Genomic DNA, 17,854 nt, shown 5'->3' with positions numbered 1-17,854 from the left:
CATACTATTTTCAGTTCTGGCTCCTAAATACCCTAACAAAGAAGAAACTTGTGAATGCAGTTGAAAGAAATAGTGTGATGTCTACAGGAGGGTGTAACTGATCTGTTATATTTATATATGGTCCATACTGCAATTCTGCAAACATTTAAGGTGATGGTAGAAAGCATTAATATGGGAATGCTAAGACAGCAAAATTTGTTTTGTGCAATGTAATTTTCTCTGGCTAGCAGCATCATAAAGTCCAATAGTTAATAAACATTTATTGTTTTTGGTGGGTGCCTAGGATTTAATAAGAGTACTATAGCAGAGTCACTGAGCAAAGTAACAGTAGTGTGCTATTAAGACTGGAGCTGTTGTAGAATACATTCGGTTTCTGTTTTGCAGATGAACAAGGTTGTACACCCATAGTCATAACAATGATTAAGGGAACTCTGCCTTTTGGTCTTTATGTCAATGTATACTACTGGAGAGGAATGGAGAACATGAATAGACCAGGTAACACAATAAGTAGATAATAAAGATCTGATTGCATTTGACATCTGCCAGGTGGGATAATTTCAGAGCCATTGCTAAGCAAAATTGGTGACTGGCCAGATGGATGATGTTTCAATACAGTCACCATTATCTAAGACCCTTAGCAGGAAAACAATCATTGACACAGACTGTTTTGAAAAGTTATCTGTACCATCTTTGTATGTTATCTGAGTGTGGGACAAGGCAGCAGTACTCAGAATGCAACACCTGTGTAATTCTGTATGTACTAGTATTTCACACATTCTTTAGAATTATCAGAAAGACAGCCCTTTGTAGCACCTTTGGGGTCATTTCTTCAAACAATCCCATGACCTTTCTTTGATGCCTTTAAGCATTTATCATTACAAAAATATATTGGCACTTTGTAGGTGATGCTGGGACTAAGTAAATATTGTGTCTATCTGCATCACAGCCATGCTGGCTGAAGTCAAGTTAAAGTTCCAAATCAGAGTAGAAAAAAGGAAGGTTAACAGACAGATTACAATAGATTTTAGTAACATTCCAGGAAATGAATGCAAAAAGAAAAATAAATGTTAAGCTATAGCTTTAAATGACGATCCTCCAACAGATCATATGAAGAATGAGGTTCACCACATTTTATAGCCTATTTGTTTTTATTTATTTGTTCACTGAACAAGTTCTACTAAGAAAAGCCCAAGAGTCCTCAGTTTCCTTAGCATGAAAAAAGGGAGAATAGTAAAACGAAACCAAGAACTGCAGTTGCAGGAGGCTATTCATTGTTCATTAAATAGTAATTTTATTCCAATAGCTCTCTAACTGGTAAAAAAATAAGCTTGTTAGATTGTTTTTATAGGGTCTATGTTCAATCATCAAATGGAAAAAGCATCGACTGGCATGTTTCATCAAACATGCTGTTCATCAAACCATTTGAGTAAGATCACAATAGAGTAGGGATCAGGAAATTTGCCCTTTCTCCACTGTAGTGCAATCCTGGAGTTGGTATACATAATTAATGGGGGGTGTGGAGGGTACAGCACCCCCAACATGAAATCTTTCGCTGAATGACATTTTTGATGTAATGCCATTCTGCAATTTCTCTGTTTGATGACTGAACATAGACCCATTTTTATAAAGGTTGTATTAATTGACAGAAATGCAAGGAACATTGGATCATGTAAAAAATCAAAGGCTTGGTGAATGAAAAAAATGCAATCAAGCCAAAAAGATTCTGATATTCCAGAAATATCCTACGAAGGTGACATTGGACAAGTAAAGGTGACAGAGTTCTGTGACTGGAAGACCAAAACAGTAAAACCAGGACTGAGCTGTGGATGGGTCATAGCTATGTTTTAGCAAGCAATTTACCACCCCATCACTCAAAAAATAACTATAAATATTGAACAGACTTGGAAAAGGTCATGTTGTGATATATGGGGTCCGCTCTGCAAGTGGGCTTTAACAAGCAGTGGCTGACATAGTTAGCAAAACATAATATATAACACACTGACTTAGTAAAAGAACAGAGAGATTACTGCTGTTATGAAACAGACTACTCATCCACATAAAATAAAATTCATCCCTGTCCATATTCAGTCGCTCCTCTAAGTTTCTAACCTCTGAATACTTATTCTTACCAAACAATGTTTTATTCTGATGGTATTGATTTATATGTCTATGAAGAAATGTTAAATATGTTCTTATATGTATATTTGTATGCCTTAAGAGTACAGTTATGTATTTTATAAAATGTATTGTAACATTGTTTTACGAGGAGCTTTTCTCCCTGAGCCTCCGCTGAAAATGTTCCTGTGTCCAGTCAGACTTTCCCGGTCATCAAATGCAAAATAAAAAAAAATAAATAAAAATAAACATAGAACTATGGATGAGAAACAGAAAATTTACCCCAGGACTGTCCCCTGTACTACCAATGAAAAGAGGCAGCTCCTAATGCTTTGCCCCATGCATGGGAATCTCCAAACTCTGGATCCCACACAGTTTGCTTTTGTGAAGGGTAGATCATGCCTGCTCAACCTGGTTGACTTTTTTGAGTCAGTCACCAGAGCTCTGGGTGAAGGCAAGGTGGTTCATACAGGCTACCTTGATCTGGCCAAGGCCTTTGATAACATTCCCCATTCAGAATTATAGAAAAACTCAGTAAGCTAGGCATCAACCCGTATATCACTAGGTGGGTTGTAAACTGGCTCACAGATAGAACCCACAGTGTGAAAGTAGCTGACTCCAAGTCGGTTCAGTCCTGAGTCCCCTCCTGTTTGGTATCTACTTCTCTGATGTCCAGGCCAACACAAAGGGACTCTGGTTGACAAAGCTCACAGACAGTTGCAAGTTGAGAGCTATTATTAACTGCCCAAGTGATGCTGACATCCTACAGAAAAGCCTCACTGAGACCAACAACTGGTGTCAGAACCATGGCCTTAAGCTCAATGCCCAAAAATGTGTCGTCATCCCCTCTGGTAAAAACCCAGTTCCCATGAATTACCGCATCAATGGTAGTCCACTGAACACAGAAGGTGATATAAGAGATCTGGGAACACAGGTTGACAGCAGCCTCTCTTTTGACCACTGCATTGCCACTGTGGTCAGAAAGTCTTTCTATGTGGCACATCACATTACTAAAGGTTTTGCATCCAGGAAGAAAGAGGTCATTGTCTCCCTCTACACTTCCCTCATTAGTCCAGTCATCGAGTACAATGCCTCATTTAGCATGTACCTCGTTAGACACCTGCAACAACTGGAGAGGCCGCAAAAGTACCTCACAAAGAGGATCCTAAGCCTTAAACAATTGCCCTATATGGACAGATTTAAAAAACTCTAACTATTCTTTGTCTCATATCGCCTACTTAGATGCGGTCTCTGCTTGACTTATAAAGTCATGTCAGAGCCAGCTCTGTTAGAAATGCTACATCTAAAGAAATCCCAATCCCTCCACACCACATGCTCCAGAGACCTCCACCTCATTACCACAATCAAGATAACATGCTGGAGGGACAGGTTCATAATGCAGAGACTGCCCATGCTATGGAAGAGACTCCCCATACATGTCAAACAGAGCACCTCACTGGCCTTCTTCAAGAGAAATATTGATGAGTGGATGGGAAATAGAAAATTCACCCCAGGGATCACTCCAGTGGCTCTACTCGGTAGAGGCACTGGGAACTAAGGTTGGGTGGCACAATGCCAGGGTAATCCTATGAGCTAGGCTTGTAAAGGCTCCAGCGCCATTAGCCTAGTACACACCTATAAACCTATGAACTTATATGTCCCCTCAAATAGTCTATGGCATGATCGCAGTTATTCTCATTGGGGTGATGCATAAGTATCAGCCATGGGATGGGTAAGGCCAATCTATAACCAAATGGGATCGGTTATTTCTAGCACAAAGGAAAATTAGCTAGATTTAAAATGACCTGCAAGGGCAGCTAGCCTAGTACTTACCTATGAGCTGTGAAAGGTGTAGAAAGAAAACAATAAATGATCTGTACTTTCTTTAAATGATGTTGTATAGTTTCTTTTCTCTTTTTTCTTAATTTGTATTTATTTGTTAACAAGGTAATTGCATGAGACACAATTGCTTCTTTTTAGGGATGACCTAGGAGACCTATCTGGTTAGGAGACTTTTTTTCTTAATTTAAATTTTACAGATAAGTGAATTTGTCTACTAGTTCCCCATTTAAGTAGCAACCTAGTTACACCAGTTAGTTGAAGTCAACATGCAACTCAGTGAAAGAAAAATTACAGCTTAGTTCTGTACAAAACATTATTAGTTTTCCTTTAATTGATAACATATTAATACGTAGTGTCTTTCTCTGCTGCATAGAGAGATAAAGCCCTGATTGGACCCAGATTGCATACCTCTCAACTGTCCAGAATTTTGCAGAATGTCCTGATTTGAAGACAGAAGTTACGAAATAATGATAAACAATTGAGATACAAACTTTATACCCTTCAGAAAATTCATGCTAACTATCTAAGTTTCTGAGAGCAATATAAAATCTGTTCTTATTTATTGGCCTTTGCCCTGAAATTATTTTTGTCTTTGTCCAGATTTTTTGCACTAAGAAGTTCAGAGGTAGGCTCAGGTGACCTCAAATGAAATGGCAACTCAGGCAATGGAACAGCCAGACAATGGGTAGAAGTGAGTGGCCTAGTGCTGGTTCACCCACCCTAGAGGATAAAAGTGGTTGGCTGATTTACTACATGCATGTGGAGACTGATGTAAAAAGCTGCTGCAGTTGTTAACTAGGAATGTGGGCTTGGCTAAACAAATCAGAGATGGTAGTCCTCATTAGTATGTGGGTGTGAACACTGGCAATCACAGGGACTATGCAGTAGGCTCCTGCAGTGACATGAGTGCCTATGCCAGCCAGCAGGTTTGGGGTTAAAGGCTTAATAAAAACACTGTCATTGCTTGCATCATTGGATGTGATGCAGGTTAAAAAATAACCCCCATGGCTGCCTTGATTATGGCCACTTCTGGTTGATTGTCATCTCCATGCTGGGGCCAGCTTAAATGACTGGAGAATAACAGGGTTCATAGGTTCATAGGTTCATAGGTTGGTACTAGGCTATCAGCCCTAGGGCCTATACAAGCCTAGCCATAACAATTCCCTGGCTATTTCTTCCCACATTATTTACTTTCCTGGACCCCTGTCTAGCAGGGCGACTGACTTGGTCCCTGGGGTGAATTTCCTTTCTCCCATCCAATCGTCAAGGTTCCTCTTGAAGAGGTCCAAAGAGGCACTCTGCTTGATATGTATGGGCAATCTATTCCAGAGTCTGGGGAGTCTCTGGGTCAGGAACCTATCCCTCCAGCATGTTTTGTTTATTGTGATGACAAGGTTTAGATCCCTGGAGCGTGTAGCTCTGAGGGATTGGGATTTCTTTAAGTGTAGCATGTCCAACAGCTCTGGGTTTGACATGGCCTTGTATGTTAAGCAGAGATCACCTCTGAGTAGACGATATGTGACAGAGTATAGCTGGAGTTTTTTAAGGTGGTCAGCGTAGGGCATCTGCTTTAGGTCTGTGATTCTTTTAGTGAGGTATTTCTGAGGCCTTTCCAGTTGTTGCAGATGTCTTGAGAGGTACATACCAAATGGGGCGTTGTATTCTATAATGGGTCTAATGAGGGATGAGTACAGTGGGACAATGACCTCCTTTTTTCTGGATGAAAAGCCCTTCGTGATGAGGTGTGCCACATAGAAGGATTTCCTGACTGTTGTGGCGATGTGGTTATCGAAGGTGAGACCACTGTCCACCTGTGTCCCTAAGTCTCTTAATACACTTTCTGTGTTTAGTGTACTGCCACCTATATGGTAATTCATGGATACATGTTTTTTCCCAAAGGGGATAACAATACATTTCTTGGCACTGAGCTTGAGCCCATGGCTCTGGCACCAAGCATCTGTTTCTGTAAGGCCCTTTTGTAGAGTATCCACATCATTTGGGGATTCAATAATGGCTCCCAGTTTGCAGTCATCTGCAAACTTTGTTAGCCAGAGTCCCTTAGTGTTGACCTGTACTTCAGAGAAGTAGATGCCAAACAAGAGTGGCCCCAGGACTGAACCCTGAGGTACTCCACTTGTCACTTGTCTGGAGCTGGATTTGGAGTCGGCTACTTTTACAGTGTGGGTTCTATCAGTAAGCCATTTAGCAACCCATTGGGTGACATAGGGATTAATGCCCAACTTACTAAGTTTATCTATGATTCCAGAGTGGGGATGGTGTCAAAGGCCTTGGCAAGGTCTAGATAGGCTGTGTGGACCACCTTACCCTTGTCAATGGCTCTGGAGACTGATTCAAAGAAGTCAATCAGGTTCAGGAGACAAGATCGGCCCTTCACAAACCCAAACTGGGTGGGGTCCAGTGTTTGAAGGTTGCCAATGTCTTTGTTTATAAGTTCCATGATAATACGCTCCATGGCCTTGCAGATAAGGCTTGTCAGACTGATGGGACAGTAGTTTCCGGGATCCAAGGTGGATCCCCCCTTATGGATTGGGATAACTGTAGCTCTGCGCCACTCAGTGGGCACGAAACCTGAGGTGAGGCTATGATTAAACATGACACTTAGGTGAGGTGCCAGTTCATATTGTAGTTCATGTAGTACACAGCCCGGGATGTCATCTGGTCCCATGGATGCTGTATTCTTGGCTTTAGAGAGTGCGTTTTTTACCTGTGTGGCCATTATTACTGGAATTTGGCAATCTTCCGGTATTGAGATGGGCCATTTAGGGGGTGAGAGGGGGGTGAAGTTGGCACTGAATCGATCTGCAAGGATATTGGCAATATCCTTCGGATCAGTATATTTAATGCCATTCTGTTTTAGCTCAGAGCAGATCTGAGCATTGCCATTTAGATTCTTGACATAGTTATAGAATGCTTTGTGGTTGTCTTTGGAATCTTTGGCAATTTTATTTTCGTAACTAGCTTTGGAGGATTTTATGAGGCATCTCAGTTTCTTACTGAGGCTAGTAAGGGAGTTTTTTGTATCCTGGGAATTTCCTCTTTTCTGCAAAAGTTTCTTCCTTTTGTTGTAAAGTTTGTTTATGGCAGGGGACCACCACATTGGCTTCCTTTTTTTGGATGAGAGCATTTTGGTTCTATTTGGGATGGCACGATTCATGCATGAGTGGATGTGCTCATACAGTGCCTTAGTGTAGGATTCAGCAGTTGAACTTTCAGTTCCTGTCTGCATGGGTGTCATGAAGTTTGTCACTTCTGACTTGAGTAGCATGAAGTTGGCTTTGGAGAAGTTTTTTATAGTGGTTTCTTTACTGGGGGTGGGGTGGGATGTGGATGTTAAGGGTGATTAGCTTATGGTCAGACCTGACTAACGAGGGGGTGACCATAGGTATGGAGCATTGATTTCCCATGTTGGTAATGACCAGGTCTAGGATATTGGAGCCCCTGGTGGGACTATGGATTAGTTGATCCAGGGCGTTGGAATTTATGAATTCCAAGAACCGTTATGCAAAGGTGTTGGGACATGAGTAGTTTTCCCAGTTAATGGCAGGATAGTTAAAATCACCCAGTATTAGGGTGTTTGGTTCTATCTTAATATTTTCCAGTATGTTTAGAAAGGTGTAGTGAGAATCTTGGGGTATGGTGGGGATCTGTAGCAAGCTACAATTTGGATTGCAGTCTTACCTAGTGTTAGTTGCACTTGGAGAATTTCAGACACATTGTGTTGGCCATCTAGCCTGGTGGTGTGAATATCCTTGGTGAATATTGACACTCCTCCACCTTTAGTGTTTCGGTCCTGGTTTGGTGGCCGAAAAGTGTGGTAAGAGTTGTAGCCTGGTATTGCAGGGGTGCTCTCTGGAGCCTTGAACCAGGTCTCAGTTACTGCACAGATATCAATGTTCTCCATTTTTAGGAGTGCCTCGAGAGAGTGCATTTTGAGGTTTAGACTTCTAGCATTGAGTAGCATTACCTTCAGATTTTGCATGCTTGTACCTGTTATGGTGGTGGTTTTGTTTTTTGAAGTTTGCCTAAAAAAGGCACTATAGGGGTGGCAAGTGCCTTAGCCAGTAACCTGAATCCCAGGGGTGACAGGTGCAGACCATCTCTGGCAAAGCATCGTGGTCTGTCAAGTCATGTCATCCCAGGCAGACAGATACTGGATCCCCTTTGAATGACACCATAAGCTTAGCCAATTGTTGAAGTCAATCATTTTATCCTTATATTGTGGTATCATTCTGGGCGAAGGCAGGATGCTACTCAGGGCTAGGGTCATACCTGCCTGGGCCACATGATCCGAGAGGTCTTCCATGTCTCTTTTCATGTAGTCCAGGGAGGTACGTCTCAAGTCATTCACTCCAACATGGACAATGACAGAGTCATATTTGTACTTGTTGTGGAGTGACTTGAGTGCATGCGTTATGTGGCGGATCCTGGCACCCGACAGGCAGCTGACTGTAATTTTCTCCTTATTCAACCTGGTGAGAGGGACATCAGTGTGCCGGACTATAGAGTCACCTATGACTAAAGTGTTAGGTACATTGTCTTGCCTTAGGGGCTGTTGCTGAGTGGCACACTGGTGTTGTGAACTATGTGACACATTGGTTGTGATTGGTGTTTGTTTGCGTTTCAGCTTCAGCGGTCTTTGTTGCTTGGGCAGGTTACAGTTAAGGGCCTCTGCATATGTGGATTTAGTGTTGCTATATGTGGGTGTTGGTGGTGCGGGTTTAGAAGGGCTATGTGTTGCTTGAGGTGTAGTGTGGGTGTTAACCTTCTCCTCTTGACTGTTTAGCACAATCTTGGGTGGAGAGAGCTTTGCTTCCATTTTGGCTATGTAAGTGCATCTCTCACAGGTTGTAGTGTTGGGTGGTAGGAGGAGAGGGTTGTCTGTGTACATGAGGCAATTGCTGCATTGCCCCAGTATGCCCAGATTCACCAGGTGGACAGGAGAAATCACCGGAAGCTGACCCTTGGACATGCCTGGTTTGGGGCTTTTTTTTTTTTCTTTGTAAAGTATAGGAGCTGCTTCCTTAGCAAGGTACTTTGCAATTATAGGCTGTTTAGTGCCTACTATTAATTTCTCCTTGTTAACAAGGAGAGTTCAGTGTTTGTATGAGTTTAAGGCTTCCTAGTGCTTTCCAGCAGGTATTAGAGAAAGTGCTAGTCAAAGGGATGCTTAAAGGTAAGATCGAAAAGAATGCACTCTGCAGTGTGCACTAGAGAAGTTAGATGTGAAAGTAGGTAACTTGAGTTTTACCTGTTTAAAAAGTTAAGGTTTAGTGGAGAGTTACTATTTTTAAAACAGCAAGATGGATTGAAAGGGGATGATACAAGATGATACAAAGGAGGGGGGACTGATGGTCAGCAGGCACGGAGAGAAAACAATCACCAAAGTTATCTGATACATATCTCTGTCCTACCTCTTATACAAAATATGTAGTCAAAAGAGACAAGAAATGCCACCATGATGCATGACCCTACCCCATCTCAAATTTCCATGATCATACTTGAAGTCACCACTTAATGCATCAGCACCAAAGCATTTGCAATTGGCCTCTTCTGCAAGCAACGTTTTCATCCAAGGAACACAGGAACATACTAGAAACGTAAATGTTCTTGCCACCATTTTCAAGTACTTTCTAGTGCTGCTGTCCCAAATCAAGCAGAACTGCACATGCTAACCCTGATATAAATTTGTGGTTACCCATTCAGTCATCAAGACAAGCTTTAAGGGTAGCCAAAGTAGCATTTTGTTTAACCTATAATGGTAACTTATTACACAGAATAAGAATAAGTATACGTTGAGTTTGGAATCTATCCCTCCAATGAGGATTGTTTATTTCTTGGTGTAAATGTAAATCCTTAGTGCGGGTGTGTGTAGAAGCATTGGTTTGCAAAGAAATAGATGGTCAAATAAGACTGGGTCTTTCATGACTCAAACAGTGAGATTCAGGTTGCCTTACAGGTCACTTCGCTCTCTGACCACCCCCACTTCCCCAGCCATCCCAAGCTTTCAGCTTTATACATTCTGTTCTCCGCCTACTCGCCAACCCTCCCATTAAAGACATACTAACTTCATACCAAAACACCACTGAATATAATCCTCTTTCCTCTCCACAAAACTATTTATTCATAACACTCCAGTTCACATCGCTCTTCAGTTGCCTCTCATATCTGAATTCCACTACATAAACCAGCTATGGTGCTCCCAGGCTTTCTCATTACATTCCTCTTTTCTTAGAAGGTCTAGTTCCCGTGCATTATACATAATCCACACTCCTTTCTTCATTATCTCTGCCAATCTGTCATTCACTCCAACACTCTGCTATTACCATCCAGTAACAAAACCGCTCTCACTTTCCATACCAGTCTACAATAACCTGTCCCACATACATATGCATCCCACTGTGCACAGCTGTTCCCTCCACCTTAAACATACACTTACATTAAAATTCCTAAACATCTCTACAAATGCACTCAACCATTCTAGTACTCCTTATCAGAGATAGCATAGAGACTAATCTCAGACCTTGCACTCCACTTCATCCACAAACTGCACAGACTACCATGTCTCCCATGAGCTCAACAGTGCACAAAGCATTCCCAGCAAACCTTAGCAAATAAGTGCCTTCCTTTCCTCATACAACCCAGACATTTCAGCTGTCACTGAATCTTGGATCAAGCCAAGCAGTTTCAACTTTAATGACCAGCATTGTTTAAAAAAAACATGTGCAACCATGACAGCTGTACTCACCCAGAATAAACTGGACAAACTCAAAAATAAGCTACCCTGATAGAATCCCAGCATCAACAGATTGTATAACTAAAGAAAGAAAAACATGGCAAAAATTAGGAAGTGCAAAGCCCAGCAAGATAAAAATTCTCTCATCAATCTAAACAAGCAACTCAGAGGGCTAATCAAGTGTATTTCCTTAACAGCATGAAACATAACCTAGCAGGACCACTAGGATTACTGTTTAAATGTAACCTCCAGACAGGCTTCATGCCCATTGAATGGAGGACTGCAACTTTTATCCCTCTGCACAAGAGTGGGCCATCTATGGACCTTGGTTACTGCAAACACATACGTCAGAAGATTCTCATATGCAAAGTCATGGAAACAATTGTCATGGAAATGATAAATAATGCCATAAGAAACATTCAGAAACTGGATCCAACCCAGTTTAGTTTTGTCAAGGTCAGGACATGCCTACTAACCTGGTGGAATTTTTCAATGAGGTCACCAAAGCAATGGATAAGAGTAAAAGGGTGCATACTGCCAACATTGATCTGGCCAAAGCATTCAACACAATAGTCTAGTTGGGCATTGTAAATAAACTCACAAAAGTAGTTACAACCCCATTATGTAACCTTCTGGATAGCCAGCTAGCTGACTCAAAGATAGGACCCAAGAAGTTAGGATTGGTGATCCTACTTTGCAAAAATACCAGTCATTAGCAGAGCTCTTCAAGGCTCTGTGGTAGGGCTGCTGCTTTTTGGCATCCATTTCTCCAAAGTCAAGATCAACATCAAGGGCCCTAGATGACCATGATATGATATGATATGAAGTTTGCAGATGATTATGAACTAGGAGCAGTCATAGAATCCCTCAGACATAAATACCCTCCAAAAAGGCCTGATACAGACCAAAAACTGGTGCCAAAGCCACAAACTAAAACTCAAGGCCAAAAAATGCATTTCAGCATCCTTTGGGGAGATGGCTACCCCTGGAATCTACCACACTGATAATACACACCTAGGGGTAGACACAGTGGTCAGGGTACTGTGAATACATGTAGAGAGCAACCAGGCATTTGACCATCATGTGCTTACAGTAGTAAGGAAATCATTCTGTGTTGCGGAACTTGAAAGCAAAGGTATGCCATCAAGGTCCAAGGATGTCATTGTTCCATCATACATCGCCCTTATCAGACTAATCATTGAGTACAATGTCCATTTTTACATGTACATGGCCAGGCATATGCAGCAACTGAAGTATGCATACAGGTTCCTCATAAAAAGGATACAGGTGTAAACAACATGCGTTATGCAGACTGCCTTAAAGCCCTTTCCCTGTAGTTGTCCAACCGACTGCTAAAAGGTGATCAGTGCCTGGCCTGCAAAGCATCTTCTGATATCACCCTGATGGAATTGTTGCACATCTGCAAAATTAATACTCAGTCTAGAGACCTAAACCTCTTCTACAATATAAATAAGACATAATGAAGGGACAGGTGTGTGTGTCTTAAAGATCCTTGTAAAGCAGAGTTCTCCCCTAATTCAATTAAAACATAACTTTGACAAGTGGATGGGGAAGCATGGCTAGGTGTAAACAGGCCTCCTGGAATAGTTAGCCTACTAATCATCTATATACCTATGAACCTGTGGCACCCTATTAGTTACAAATGTATATTCAGGGAGGGAACCAGCAACTTTCACAACCTGGGATTTGTTACATAGCCAACTCACAATCTTGCAGACAATATAGGGGTTTACATTAAGGTTCCCTTCTTAAAGCCACCTTTTTTTTCTTTCTTTCCTTTTTTCTTTATTTCTTTCTTTATTTTTATTCAAACAAATCATATTTATGAATATAGCATCCATGCATTCATTATAATAAAATATAGATGAACAGTTGACAAGCAGAGTATAAAAGGCAAACACAGAGAAAAATGAGTCGATTGTCTATAGAATAAAACAAAAAACAAACACCATGCAGTACATGTGAAATATTGAATACTAACCATTAAAAGGTAAATCTTTTTTTTTTTTGTAAATATAATCTGTAGAACATAACTCTTTTGCATTTTTTTTTCTTTACATTTTTTATAACTGCATAACAATATCTTCTTGTCTCTGTATCCTCTCAGGCTGAGAGTGAAACTGCTCCATTGAAATCAATGATGAACTCCAGTAAACAAATATAAATACAAATAAATAAATAGAAAAACAATCAGCAAAAACAGAGCCCAAAAAGCAGCAATATAACAGAAACAGATGTAAAGTCCCTTGAAATCAAAGGGCAAAAAAATCCAGGCTGAGAATGATTCCAAAATAACAGCAAAGAATCCACAGATATACGTGCAGGTACCAGTTTATTGACAGAAGACACAAGCGCTTTCACAATAGCTTCTTCAGGTGTAACTTCTCCATGAAAATACACACCTTATATACTCTTCCTAATTAGTCCAAACAATCAATTAACATACTAAAACATTTTTAAAAAGATATTACACTTAAAAACATAAATAAATAAATGTTACCTAACTGAAATGCATACATTTATAATACAAGTACAATAAATAGTGGACAGTGAATTATCTATGTATATCTGAAATACATACATTTATAATACAAGTACAATAAATAGTGGACAGTGAATTATCCATGTATATATACGTATATAATTGTAAAAATATAAAAATATATATATATAATTATAAAAACAAATATATTTAAAATATGTACATTTGTTTATGTAAAATATATATATATACATAAATAACAAAATTATAGAATCATAAATATATTTACATTTATATTTCAAAATTGTAAACATATTTAAAAATATATCAAAATTCATCTATTCAATGGTCTACTACGAAGTACAGGCTTAATAGGAATGCATTCATTAAGGCCATGCCCAAAAGTAGATCTGAGCCTCACAATCCATTTCGCTTCAGTATCCTTAGTTCTAACTCTCATGTCACCACCTCTGCCATTCTCATATATAAGAGATAAGACTCTAAACTTGAATACGTGGTCATCTCCCATGGCACTAATATGCTTAGCTAGAGCATTGATTTTCGACTTCTTCCTAGCATGATAAAGATGCTCCCTGATCCTTTCTCTAAGGGTTTTGTCAGTTTTACCTATATAAAAACAATGGCATGACTGACATTCTGCTAAATAGACCACATGTGAGCTGTCACATGTAGCACCTACCCTAAACTCAGTGGTTCTTCTAGTATCAGGGTGGTGGAACAATAAACTCATATCTATAGATGAACATTGTGAACAATGACCACAAGGTCGTGTTCCTTTGAACATCACAGGTGGTTTTTCATTTTTCACACCACATAACCTCCTATACAAATTCTTCTTGTTTTTAAAAGTATACTGTGGTGTGGTACTGATAAGAGAGGATATTGTGGGCTCAGTGGTTAAAATTGGCCAATATTTATTAATAACATCAGTATATTGTTTGACATTCCTAGCATAAGTAATACAGACATTTAGTTTTGGTTCATTATTCGTAGTATGTCTAGGTCCATTACTTGAAAAGTATGGTTTTGCTTTGCTAGATCTCATTTGTCTCACCATCTTTTCATTCTTATTAATGCAATTGGTATGATAACCACGTTGTTTCAACTCATTACTGGTATTAAGCATCATGCGGTCATACTCAACTGGATCTACACTTAGCCTAGATGCCCTATAAAATTGATTGCGAGCTACGTTATCAAAAACAAAATCCGGATGCATACTTTGTCGATCAAGCAAGTTATTTACCCTACATTCCTTCCTGTACATCCTAGTACTTACTTTTCCTGTTGCATCTAAATCTATATATACATCTAAAAAACTGATTCCTGTATAAGAATAGTCGAAAGTAAATTTCAGAAAATCTGTACTGCTGTTTAAATACTCAACAAAGAGTTTCAACCCATCAAGGGTACCTTTCCACAAGAAAAAACAATCATCAACAAATCTTCTGAAAAAAGGTATACAAGGTGCATATGTGCTATTAAATATATTGTCTATCTCCCAGGTTGCCATGACAGCATTGGCATAACTATTTGAGCAGGAGCTGCCCATGGCAACCCCATTCTTTTGCCAAAAAATCTGGTCATTAAAAATAAATATATTATTATAAAGCACTAATACTGTCCACTATTTATTGTACTTGTATTATAAATGTATGTATTTCAGATATACATAGATAATTCACTGTCCACTATTTATTGTACTTGTATTATAAATGTATGTATTTCAGTTAGGTAACATTTATTTATTTATGTTTTTAAGTGTAATATCTTTTTAAAAATGTTTTAGTATGTTAATTGATTGTTTTGCCCTTTGATTTCAAGGGACTTTACATCTGTTTCCACAAATAAATAAATGACAAATTCAGTGGGGATTTAAGACCATGATAGTTAATATATGTCAGCGTGAGTCACTCAACAGTTGGCACACTTGCTTATAATGCAAGAAGATCAGAAGACTGTGGTCTTTCTCCTCACACCAGGCATTTGGATTCATATGTCCAGCAGTGGCACTGCAGCACAGCATAAGGGGGTGCCAAACTCATGACCATACAGTCCTTTGGATGAAATTTTAAGATAAGGCCCCATCTGCCCGAGTTGGTGATTCCTCACTTCCATATTTATGATTTCCTGGCACTTATCAAAAAGAGAAGAGGTTTTAATCAATTTAATTGCAATACACATGGATATCACATCATACTATTTCAGTTGTAAACAATACTGATTGACAAAAAATGTCCAAGCAACTGTGTTCCACAATTATAATACACCTTAGCACGACAGGCACACCAAATTCTCCAAATTATATATATATATATATATATATATATATATATATATTAATGTAACAGTCTCATATAAAGTGAACGGCCAACAATTATAATCTCATAGCAAATTCATGGTCAGTCTTTTCTAATATTGCACAAAAGCAATACTTCTCCTTCATACATTTATATAATAATGACACCTTAACAGCTACTTTATGTTTTGTGTCCTAATCACCAAAAAAATGCATGCATTTATATTTAATCACATAAACCTAATCTTATATGAAGCCCTCTTAATTTCTTACTATCTAACAATTCCCAACCATGTTCATAATAAATATATTATAATATCACTTAAACGTAGTCAGAAGATTCTGGAGTTACTATCTGTGGAGGTAATGTTTATCTTTTTATAAAAACTTCTCATCTCCATCTTTATAAACCTGCAAATATGTATTTAAACATCTAATAATTGACCACAATAAGTAGTTAAATAAGATTCAATGAAAGCATCATTTGTGATATTCAATAATATTCATAGATTCATAGGTGTTTGTTAGGCTAATGACCACAAGGGCCTTTTTAAGCCTAGCCATGAATCCCAAATCTCTAACAAGTTTTGGTACCCTTGATAAGTGTAAGCAGGGGCTTGGGAGATAAAACATTTACAAGCAGGGCCTGGGAGATGAACCATTTACAGGTTGCCTGTGTCCATTAGAGACAGAGATGAGTTTCCTGTTCCCCATCCAATTGTCTATGTTACACTTGAATTGGATTAGGGAAGAGCTCTGCTTCACATGGTTGGAGAGCCCATTCCAGAGACGCGGTAATCTTTGGGATACATACCTGTCTCCAGCAGGTTCTATTTATATCACAAGCAAGGTTTAAGTTTTCAGAATGGTTAATTCTGGTGCTGTTTTTTGTGGAAATATAAGAGGTTTATCAGAGTGGATCTGACAATGCCCTGTATGCCAGGAAGAGATCTCCCCTCAACAGACTGTAGAAGACAGAATAGGGCCTTGAGGGGGATTGCATAGTACATTTTACTTACGCCCTGCATTCTTTTAGTGAGGAACCTCTGAGGGCATTCCATTTGTTGGATATGCCTGCTTAGGTACATACCAAAGGGGAAATTGTTCTCAATGATATGTCTGATGAATGACTTCCTTGGACCTATATGCCATCACCTTTGTTTATATGTTGCACAATATAGAATGATTTCCTCACTACTGTAGATACGTGATGGTCAAAGGCTACATTACCATCTATGTGTGTCCCTAAGTCCCTATCTACTGGGTCAACTCTAAAGGGTGCGTTGTCAATATGATAGTTACCAGGGGTAGATGACTTCCTTAAGGATACTATTATGCATTTCTTGGCATTTAGTTCTAGTCTATGGCTCTGACACCAGTTATTTGTCTGTGTAAGCCCTTCCTGGAGAACATTTGTACTGGTGTGGGATTCAGTCACAGCTCCTAATTTGCAATTATCTACAAATTTGGTCAACCAGAGACCATTGACAATATCCTTGGCTTCGGAGAATTAAATGCCAAAAAAGAGCGGTCCAAGGACCAATCCCTGAGGCACTCTCCTTGTAACTGGCATCTCTGTGGAGGTGGACTCCCTGATTTTAACTTCCTGGGTCCTGTCTGTGAGCCAGTTGGCTATCCACCAGGTGACATGCAGGTTTGTACCCAAGCTCTTGAGTTTGCCTACAATGCTGGAGGGAGGTATTGTTTTCATTGCCTTGGGCAGGTCAGTATAGGCAGTGTGATCATTTTGTCCTCATCCATTGCTTTGGTAATCTTCTCAAAGAAGTCCACCAGGTCATGTAGGCATATTCTGCCCTTGAGGAAACCAAACTGGGTTGTGTCCACTGTCTGGAAGTTTACTATATCATTATTGATTATTTCCATGATAATTCTTTCCATGGCTTTAGATATAAGACTAGTGAGACTTATGGGTCTGTAGTTTCTAGGTCTGTAGATGACCCACCTTTGTGTAGAGGGATGACTGTTGTCCTCAATTCATGAAGCACAAAGCCGGTTTGGAGACTAAAATTAAAAAGCAATTCCAGAAGGCCTGATGGGTCATATTTCATGATATTTAGAAGGCATACTGGGATATTGTCTGGGCCCATTGATGCAGTGCTCTTGGCCTTAGCGAGAGCATTAAGGACCTATTCCCTCATGATAGCAGGGGGAATTATATTTGATGGCATTTCCTGAGGGAAGGTTGAGAGGGGCAGAGGGGTAAAGTTGGAGTTGAATTTGTTGACCATTGAGTTTGTTATATCTTCTGGCTCAGTAAAGGTATCTCCATTTAAAATGAGCTCTGCAGACAATTGTGTAT

Source organism: Protopterus annectens, chromosome 2.part1 (genome assembly GCF_019279795.1).
Source record: "Protopterus annectens isolate FY-2018-M chromosome 2.part1, PAN1.0, whole genome shotgun sequence".
In the NCBI taxonomy this organism is placed as follows: domain Eukaryota; kingdom Metazoa; phylum Chordata; order Ceratodontiformes; family Protopteridae; genus Protopterus; species Protopterus annectens.
This window is presented reverse-complemented; position numbering follows the sequence as displayed.